Genomic DNA, 10,410 nt, shown 5'->3' on the forward strand with positions numbered 1-10,410 from the left:
TCAGTAGGGCTTCTGTCTATCTGGACTTCCACAGAAGCTGATGTCCACTCTTGGTAGGTCTTCCAGGTTCAGGTAATCTTTCCTGGGAATACCCTGCCAAACCCAAATAGAGGCCACTGTCTTAGTTGATTCCAGATCCAATCAAGTTGGTACTGAAAATTAGCCAGTCCATCTTATAAAGTTTTTTTTTTTTTTCCTTTAAAAAGAAATGCAAAATATTAAGAAAATTAAAGGAAAATGCATTTTGTGTCATTGACTTATTTGGTCTATGTAAACAGGAAAACTGTTTTCTCTGATTTTTTTAAATTTTCTTTTTTTTTGGGGGGGGGCAGGTTTGCAAAGTGAAAACCATTAAGAGAGCAATCCATATGATTTAAAATGTTTTTTTTCCATTTAAAATCTTTAATGAAAGAAAAATAGCACATATGCATATTAATATATTAACTATTGTAGAATCAGGAGCTACAGGCAGGTTTCCTAATGTTCACTAGTTTTTTTTTTTTTTTTGTTGTTCTTTTGTTATTTTTTTTTTGTTTTGTTTTCTTTTTTTTTTTTAGTAAATTTATTTTACAACATCATTTAGTTCAACATAATAGCCACAGATTCCCCTGTGTTAGAAATATGGTAGACTTTAAATGATAATATGTTGAAAGTGTCTCAAATAAATCTCTTGTCCATCTTATTTACCATTGTGAATTCTGCTTTCTGCTAGAGATATGTGTTTCTAATCAATCAAGACATTAGGTTTTGAGTTACAATCTAAATTCAAACAAAAGTAACACAAAATTTTATCTTGAAATTCTTCCTTGTTTCAATAAATTATTCATTATTTTCAATGAAACTATTTATTTTCCTAAACTTCAGGAAATTTGAACTTGAACATCATTCTTTTTACACTATTTTTTCCTAATACAGTTTCTCAGCAAAGGATTATCTTAAAACATTTTTTTTTTCAGTGCTAGGACTAGATATCTGGTCCATGCACCTGTGAGGAAAGAGTACTTCCATCCAGACACTTCTCTGTCCTCAAACTTTTAAAACTTGAATCTTAGTACTATTAATAACAGACAAACTCCATACACAGACTGTTGTAGTAATAGCCTTTAGAACATGAGTCTTACATCAAGAAAATATGGCTAGTGTGAATAAACTTTAAAATTTATTTTTATACTCAAAATCTGTAGAAATACCAGGTAGCTATTTTGGCAAATATAATTTTGATTCACACTTAACTCCTCCACTCTAGTTTAAATGTCACTTTAACTTGTTCAGCATTGCTCAACTAATATGAATAAAACATCTTATATAAAATTCAGATGCCTATTTTGTCAGGTAACCTTAAATGTTCTTTGAAGATTTTTACTTGCTCAATATCAACTCAGAATTGGTGGCCATATTGTAAATAAATTTTAAAAATTTCATTAACATCTTTGCTTTAATCTACAATCTCCTAACTCCAGTGGCTACTTGAAAATAAACTTTTTTAGCTGGGAGTGATGTAACACACATTTAATTCCTTCATTCTTGAGGCAAAGGCAGGTGAATCTATGAGTTCAAGTACAGTATAGTCTATGTGGTGTCCTGGCCAGCCAGAATTTTATAGCAAAAGCCTGCCTCAAAATTAAAATAAATAAACAAAATGAAATGAAATTTTCTATTAGGTATATTTAAACTGAAGGAAAAGGAAAAGAGAAACCTATAATAATACCTGTTAATATATTTAATTTTGACAGTACTTTAATATTCATTTTATCTTTTCACCTTCCAATTATCTAATTATTAAAAAAATGTTCCTTTAATAAAGAAAGAAACTAAGACTCATAAATTTCTCATGTGTATGGGTGTTTGGCCTGCATGTACGTATGTGTACCATGTGCATGCACGCAGGGACCAGAAGAGGATTTGAGGATACTGTGATCTCGAGTTAGAGAAGGGTGGGAACTACCACTTGTGTGCTTGGAATGGCACATCCCCTCTCTGCAAGAGCAGCAAGTGCTTCTAACCCCGAAAAGCCTCTCTCCAAGCCATTACTCATAAGGTTTAAGTGGCATTTGAAGTTGCTCTGCTAATGTGTGGTTACACAATCATAGTCATTGCCTAGAATGCCGAGGTCAGCCTGTTTGCAGAGCTTTGGAACAACTTCCAGTTTTAATCAGGAACAAAGTAAAATGCAACGTTTCCACAGCTGCTCCAGAATGGGATTTATCTTCCTTCTGCATTTTGGTGTACATCATGTGTGTTATTTGTCACATACATGAGCAGGATAACAGTTTAAAAATAAATATATAAATACCAAATAGTATCAGAACATGACAATAACTGTGGAGCATCAACTTTTGTTTGTGCATGAACTAAATATTAAAAGAAGCACCTTGCATAATCTTGGAATGAATGCAGTCCATTTGAAATTCTTTGTCCTTGTTTCAGCCTGGTGTTTTATTTCTCACACACATCAAAGGTAGCTCATAATACAAAAATTCATAATGTTATTAAGTTTCTGAGCTATCACTTTACCAGATTAATATATATTTTGAAATATTTTACTGAAGTGGTTTATAAAGTTCAAATCTTCTACATTTTTTTTGTTACTCTATTTCAATATAAGCTATTTCAACTTACCAATCATTTTTTCTTTAGATCCTTTCTAAAGTAATTCTGAAGAGGGAAATTTCACTTTCCATGAAACACCTGCCATATGTACACTATCCTTCAATCAGCTTCATTACACCTAAAATAAATTATAAATACAAAATTAAAATGTACTATTAATCTACCAGAACTTGGTTAACATACAAGAAAGAATAAACATTTATATCAAGATTAAATTATTTACAGTTTTAAAAATAGTAAGTTATTTTGTGTTTTAGAGTCTTTCTGAAAACTTACATATGAGGTTCAAAATTACCATGAAAGATTAAGAATAAGTTATTTATTTATATTATATGCAATTATGAAATATTAAATTATATATTCATATATAAAATCCAGATTGAGGCCATCCAGTTTTAAAACATTCCTTTGATATTCAATGTGGTAAATGACTGCTGTCTTATAAAAATGAGAATGTAATGCACAAAAATTTCAATTATTTAGATTAATACTGATCATACATTCTCATAAACCAGAATGTGGCATCTGACCTTCTTTTGTATTCATCTTCTTAACTGTAATGGAAGGCTCTGACATTTGAGGCTGTAAAAGCATGGCTCACTACCTCGGTGGTGTGGACAGTCATCTTACATCTCTGACGATATTCTTGCTGATTGTGTTCCAAGAAAGACCATTGTGAGAAACTGGCACTTCTTACTCCAGCAATTGTCTTTGCAGACACATTTGCTAGCAATTGTAATCACGGTGCAACAGAAGAAACTTCTGGAAACTCTAATAAATAACATGCTTAAAGTTCTGAGAAAGAAAATCCACAGCAAAAGGTAAATAGAAAACTCCTATTCAAGGAAAAGAAATAACTGATAACCTTGAGAATTATTGAGGTTCTTATAAATCTGCGTTTTCTCCTATAGCAGGAAATACTCATTGGAAAGAAACTAATTTATGAATGATATGTTAGAAGTACAGGATGACAGTAACAAATAAATCTAGTTTTTCTTAAATATGACTACTTTATTTAAACTTTAGTTAAGCACACACACAATTTATGTAACACACAATAAACCAGAAATCCAGTAGCTACAGTACCTTGTCAGTGAAGAGCTCTTTGTGCAAAATCACTAATACCTTAATAAAGGATTTTAGCATGAGTTTTTTGATGGTCATTCAAAATATAGAGCATTTATCTCTTCTGAGAAATAAGCATATACTGAAAATATGAGAATTCCTTTTTCTTTAATATTATAGTGTATGAAACACAGATATGAGATGATTAACACAATATTACTCTAGATAGTTAAGATAAAGCCAATGAATAATTAGGATGCCTTTCTAGGAAGTTATGAGCAATATACATAAAGGGGGAGAATTCAGTTAATAATATAAAGCAGCAAAGAGATCTGGCATATAGTCCATTTAAAGTTTAATAACTGACAGTGTACATCCTGGTAACTACCAAAGTTTAATAGGTGATGAGATGACAGCTTCCTCTCCATGCTAAAAGCTCACAACAGAGAGATGGATAAACCTTAAGATACACAAGTTTGTGTGTTTACAGAGGAAAACATTCAAAGGTTGAAAGAAAAATGCAGTAGAAAAGCAATATTTAAAATTATGATTTCCTGCCTATTTATAGATTTTTGTTAAACATCTGAATATGCTTTATTATGTAGATGAAACAAAGATTAAAATTCTACTGGAGTGTTCAGTATTAGGAAAACACATGATATGGGAGAATGGAAATGGTTGACTACTTAAAATGCCCAATTTGACTCCTCTGCAAGCTGGGAGAATTAAATCCCACCACCAACATCATGTAACGGGAATGACTATCTGGATCTACATCCAAATGGTGAATTGTTTGATCTTGAAACCAATCTAAATCTCTTGATTTCTAAAATGAGGATGACCTTTATTCATTTAATTTAGGGCAATTAGATTACTACAGGGACAGTGGGTACTGTGACCAGTACTTGCTTGACTAGCAAAAAGAATCAGATAAATGTTAACAAATGTTCTTATAATTTTATTATTCTCACTAAAAATATTTTTTTTAATTATTTGGAAAATAAACTTCATTAACAATGTAAAAAAGTTTTAAAACATTTGCTTGAAATTGTTGGTATTGATTGTAATTACTATTTTATTGATATTGCTAGATTTATGATATCTCCAACTTGCAAGTATATGTGAAGCACATTGAAATGCATATATTATCATAATAAATATGCATGTTTAGTGTTGATGAGTCTTTATGAGAGCTTATTGCAAAGGCTACCTTAGTTCAGGAATGATAAAACAAAAAAATGAAAAATTTTTGTAGGATGTTAACTCATTTGTCTGCAAAAAGACAAAGAAAGAAATCTTTCAAAATTACAATATGGCTCCAAAGAATATATAATTTAGGCAGGATCATCCTTGCCTGAACTTTTGAGCCTCTTGAGATTTCTCTTGAGAATCCTTCACCGCCTCATTCTTTTCTGTCTTTGGAATACAGGTAGTTGTTCTAGTTTTCTTTCATCAAGGATTACACATGTCATTTTCCTTATTATGAACTTCACACATATCTGTAACTTATTCTCCAGTCATCTAGTGCATCTGCTTAACTACAGTGACAGCCAACCTAGGGCCACCGAATAAATATGCCTCATCAGAACAATAGCTTCCTTTATAATTCCCAGATCGTATCTCTCATGACTTTTATCAAACATAGGATGGCCAAAGAATAGGTTGACTAAGGAAAATTAAAATGTGAGCAGGATATAGAAATAATTGTCACATAATCACTGTATCAGTTTGTTTCAAGAAAGGAGTGTTTCTCTTACTCTCTTTAAATGATACAGTCATGATTAGGGAAGTGGAAAACAGGAGTTGATGGAGGACATTAACAACCATTTAAGCATGTCATAAACTCACCTCCTTGACATTTGAATGAAGTCAGAAAAGTGCTAAATGAATAAATCAGTTATGATGTGTGGATGGGCATGTTTTTAGAATTGCCTGTTCAGTTAAAAATATCTATAACCTTCCACAAGAAAGAATATATAGTTTTTTAATATATCATAAAGTGAAACCAGTAGATCAGTTACATTCTGCTTCAAGATAGTTTGTTAAGTTTCAACCTGTCTTCCTAACTTTATCATCATACATTTCCAAAACAAAGAGCTAAGTTGGAAAATGACACTAAATATCTGCGTGACATTTAATAAATAATCTAACTTTATGAAACTGTGAACTTCTGTATTATATGATTTTTTTCTTCTAATGTAAGATTGTTGAGCAAAAAAAAAACTCAATTTTTTTTCAAATAAAAGATCGAAGAGTGAATTTTCATCTTTGAAGAAAATGTCATAAAATTAACTTACTTAAAAATAATTAAAGGACCATTGGGGTGACTCAGGAGGTAAAGGTAGTTTCTTTGATGCCTGATGACCCGAGTTATCCCCGAAATCTACAAGGTAGACATTGTCCTCTCACATACAACAACTCTCTCTCCCTCCCTCCTTCTGTCATTCTGTCCCTCCCTCCTCCCCCCTCTCTCACACACATACATACACAGAGAGGGACGGGAATAAATGCAAAACCCTTAAAATGTTTTAAAACAAACATTCTGAATAACCACATGTTAGTACTGTGAGTCATGTGCTTTCCTGCCAGACATGGTGGTACACACTTACAATGCCAGCACTGTATGGACTGTGGAGACTGTGACAAGAGTATTTTACATTCTAGACCAGTCAGACCTAGATAGTGATATTAATAATAAAGCCACTTGTCCTATAGTTGGCTTATTAAATGTTTGACAGATGCTTAGGAAATGAGAATTCTTATAACACACAAAGCTTAGTGCTTATCAAATCTCTGGCATTATGTTAATAATAACTAGAATTAAATTAAAATCAAACATGAAATTCCATGTCAAAATGATTAACTATATAATGTACCATCCACATCTGAATATTTCAAGTAAAACAATAAACACTAATAAGAGTTCCATGAAGCTAAGAAACTTAAATTGTTTTTCCCCCTTGGAAAACCTATTACCTGTAAATGTATTGTAAATATTTGTAAAAGGAAGAAGAAAATGTGTGTGTGTATATATATATAAATCAGTTGACTAAAATCACTTAACATGATTGGTTGGAGGTCAAAGCAGTGATGGGGGGAATCATGAGCTCTGTGCTGTATTATCTCATTGATTGCAGTGAGAGAGTTAACTGCTTACAAAATCTGAAGCAACATTAAAAAGAAAAATGTTTTTTTTTTTAAATCTCCCAAGAATCTTACTCTGTAATATAAATGCTTCGCTTAGATGGTAGAATTACTGAAATAATATTGCCTAAGGGTACACAATGAAATCAATACAAAGCTGAGACCAAACTGTGTAGTTCACACTGACTCTTGGTTATATCTCCCACGTAAGTTTTCAGTTAAATGTATAGTGATTCAGGGTGTTTATTTTAGATAAAGTTCTATTGATAACCATCAGAATTTTCCTCTGTGGCAATTTGGAATTCAAGCAAGAAAAAAATTGATTATTAAAACTATCCTTCATGGCATCCATGAATACATATTAAGCATGGCTGCCATGAAAGTAACATAGTATATAATGATCCATAGTTTGGATCTTCAAAGATTTCTCATAAAAATATCATATTTAAATATGCTAAGTTAACTCTAAATTATAAATCATGTATTTTATAAACTTTCCCTCCACCTGAAATATAAACTATCTCTGCACTGTAATTCTTATCATTCTTATTGCATAAGGTATGATGGAGACCAAGTGCAATTAGTCTGTATTGGATAAAGTAAATAGAGTGACTTTGGGGCATTTCTATATACAGGTACTTGATAATTACTAATTACAACATTGCATTTGTCAGTATTCTTTAACTCTAGAGTCTAGAGCAGTGGTTCTCAACATGTACAGGGGGGATGCATTTCAGATATCCTGAATATCAGATGTTTACATTACAATTCACAACAGTAGCAAAATTATAGTTGTGAAGTAGCAAGGACATAAATTTTTGGTTAGCAGGGACACAACAACATGAAAAACTGTATTAAAGGGTCACAGAAATAGGAAGGTTGAAAACCACTGGTCTAGAAGATCAGAAATAATAGAATGAACATATATTTTAAAAGTGGTTTCTTTTTTAGGTTGGCATAACTAATGAAATGTGAATAGTTCAACACCTGTATCTTGACTTTACAGTGAAAACTTGATAGCTGCTTGGTCAATGTAGGTAGAGGAATCAGTGGCACATGTCTCCTGTGGTATCTCAGAGGCGTTCCTGGAGATCTACTGGTCTTTAGCCCACATTAGAAGGTTCATGAATTTGGGTTCCAATGTCAGAGAAGAATGGTAGTCACAGTAGCAACAGCAACAACATAGTAGATGAACCTATAGCAAGATGAGAACAGGTTAGAGGAATCTATGGCTACTACAAGATGTTAACAGTGTAAATAGACTCAACAGCAAAATGTGAGCAATGCATATGAATCCAGAGCAAGATGGGAAGAGGGTAGATGAATCCACAGAAAAATACGAACCGGGTAGATGAACCCACTACAAAACGGGAACAGAATACTTACTTTGTAGTAAGCTGAGACCAGAGTAGAAGAACTTGCCAGCAGTATTTGAAGGAAGTGCAGAGCCAAGCAGACAAAAATCAAAGATGATTTTTTTTTAGTTGTCTGACAAAAAAAGAGAAGGTTTCTTTCTAGTTCAGGGTGGGTCTTCCTGTTTCCCATATCCTAACCAAGGGAATCCGTTATACGCATTGCAGTGGCTTAGCATTACATTCCAGTTGACTATCAAGACAAATAATCATAAGCATCAAAAAGCCTGTGTTCACTTGGCTACACTGAACAATGTAGATGTAGTAAAGGGTAGTTGTTTACCCTCTAGAGGTGGTTGGACCTGGGAGAGTGGATCCAATAAATGAGACAGACTAAAGTCTCAAGCAATAGCCAACTTTATTCAAAGAACTAGAAAATTTATACACTGAGGGTTAAGAAGAGTCACATGAGTAAAGTGTACAATTACAAGAACATGGCAGACAAGCAGCACAGAGCAAAAAATGTATTTTTCTATAGATGCATATAAACAATAACAATAGTCAGTTGTAATGAATAATCTAAAGTAGACTTACTTTTATCAGCTACACCTGGGAGGGAAAAAAGCATAATCCAAGAACAATTTCATGATTTTGAAGAAAATGAGATCACAAGACTCTTGTCTTCTTTTCTAGTTTTATCACAAGCACTCAGAATCCTCACACAATTCTATTCCTGGACTTTGTTCCAACAGGTAGTCATTATATTTCATCAATCATTAAAACAATATTCCCCTTCTCAAACTTTTATTTGAAATAACTTCAAAAGAAACTATGAGTGAGCCAAATATAAATGTATCGATATTTATAAATATGGAAAAATAGTTACTGACTAGGTAAAAATAATTATTTAGAAGTTAATTAGGTGCATTCATTCAATCAGTAATCAATATTTGATCAATTCATACCATGTTCTAAACATTTGGTAAGCATGAAGCAAAGTGGTAATTTAAGAGCATAAATATACATTTTATATATAAATACTCTTTCACATTAGATTCAACATTTCCTAAAAAATATTTAATAAGAAATTAATGTAATTTCTCAATACAAAAATACTAAATGAAATAATCATGCCAGGAGTTATGCCTTAGTGTAAGGGATTAGGGAAAGAGACTAAGTCACAAGTGTGTCCAATTCTTTGACACTGTGATACAGTGATATCCTTAAACTTTATGGTATTATTCTATATTGTGCCAAATGACAGTACTATGTTAGAAAATATGTGTCACTTATTAAGACTATAAGTATGTGGGCAGAAAAAAATGGCTCATTGGGTAAAGCCACTTATTGCCAAGTTTGATGACCTGCTTCACCCTTGATGAAAAGAAGGTTGATTTTCATAAATTGTCCTCTGACCTTCAGTTGTACACTTCAGTAAGCCCTAAATAATTAAATATAAGAATAAAGAATGAGGATATGGAATCAAGACTCTTTGAACAGGGGAAAAATATTGGGTATTGTCTGAATTGCTTTCGTATTGTAGTGATAGTCAATCAAGCATATAAAAAAAGCTTTTGATTTGGCTTATAATTTCAGAGGGTAAGAGACTGTAATGGCAGAGCAAAACAGTGGCAGCATGAACAGTTGAAAGCTCACATCTTGATCTACAAGCAGGAGGCAGAATACACTGAGAATGGCAAGAGACTTTTGAAATCACAAAGCCCATATGTGTCAAATCAATAGTGACACATCTTCTCTAATGAGGCCACACCTCCTAATTTCTTCTAAACAGTCTCACCAACTAAGAACCAAGTATTCAAACACATGAACCTATGGGCGCATTCTCATTCAAATTACTTCACTCCACTCCAGGGCCATTAGTCCAAATTCAAAGTTTTCATAGTCTTTCAGTCTCAAAACTATTTTAATGTCTAAGATCCAAATATCTTCTAAGATTCAAGGCACTCTTTTATGTGTAACTCCTGTAAAATCAAGATGTAAATTACATGCTTCCAAAATACAATGGCACAGAATTTTTATTATCATTCCAAAATAGAGAGATTGGGTTGTAGGTAAGAAATACTGGACCAACTCAAGTTAGAAACTCAGCAAGACAAACATCAATTTTGCTAGCTCTAGGTATGATGTTAAAGTGATTAGATGGCTCTTCCCTTCTGGCTTTGCTGCCAGCAACATATTCCACTCCATGTAGGCAACTTGCCTTGATAGATGTCTCATA

Source organism: Peromyscus leucopus, chromosome 2 (assembly GCF_004664715.2).
Source record: "Peromyscus leucopus breed LL Stock chromosome 2, UCI_PerLeu_2.1, whole genome shotgun sequence".
Lineage (NCBI taxonomy): Eukaryota > Metazoa > Chordata > Mammalia > Rodentia > Cricetidae > Peromyscus > Peromyscus leucopus.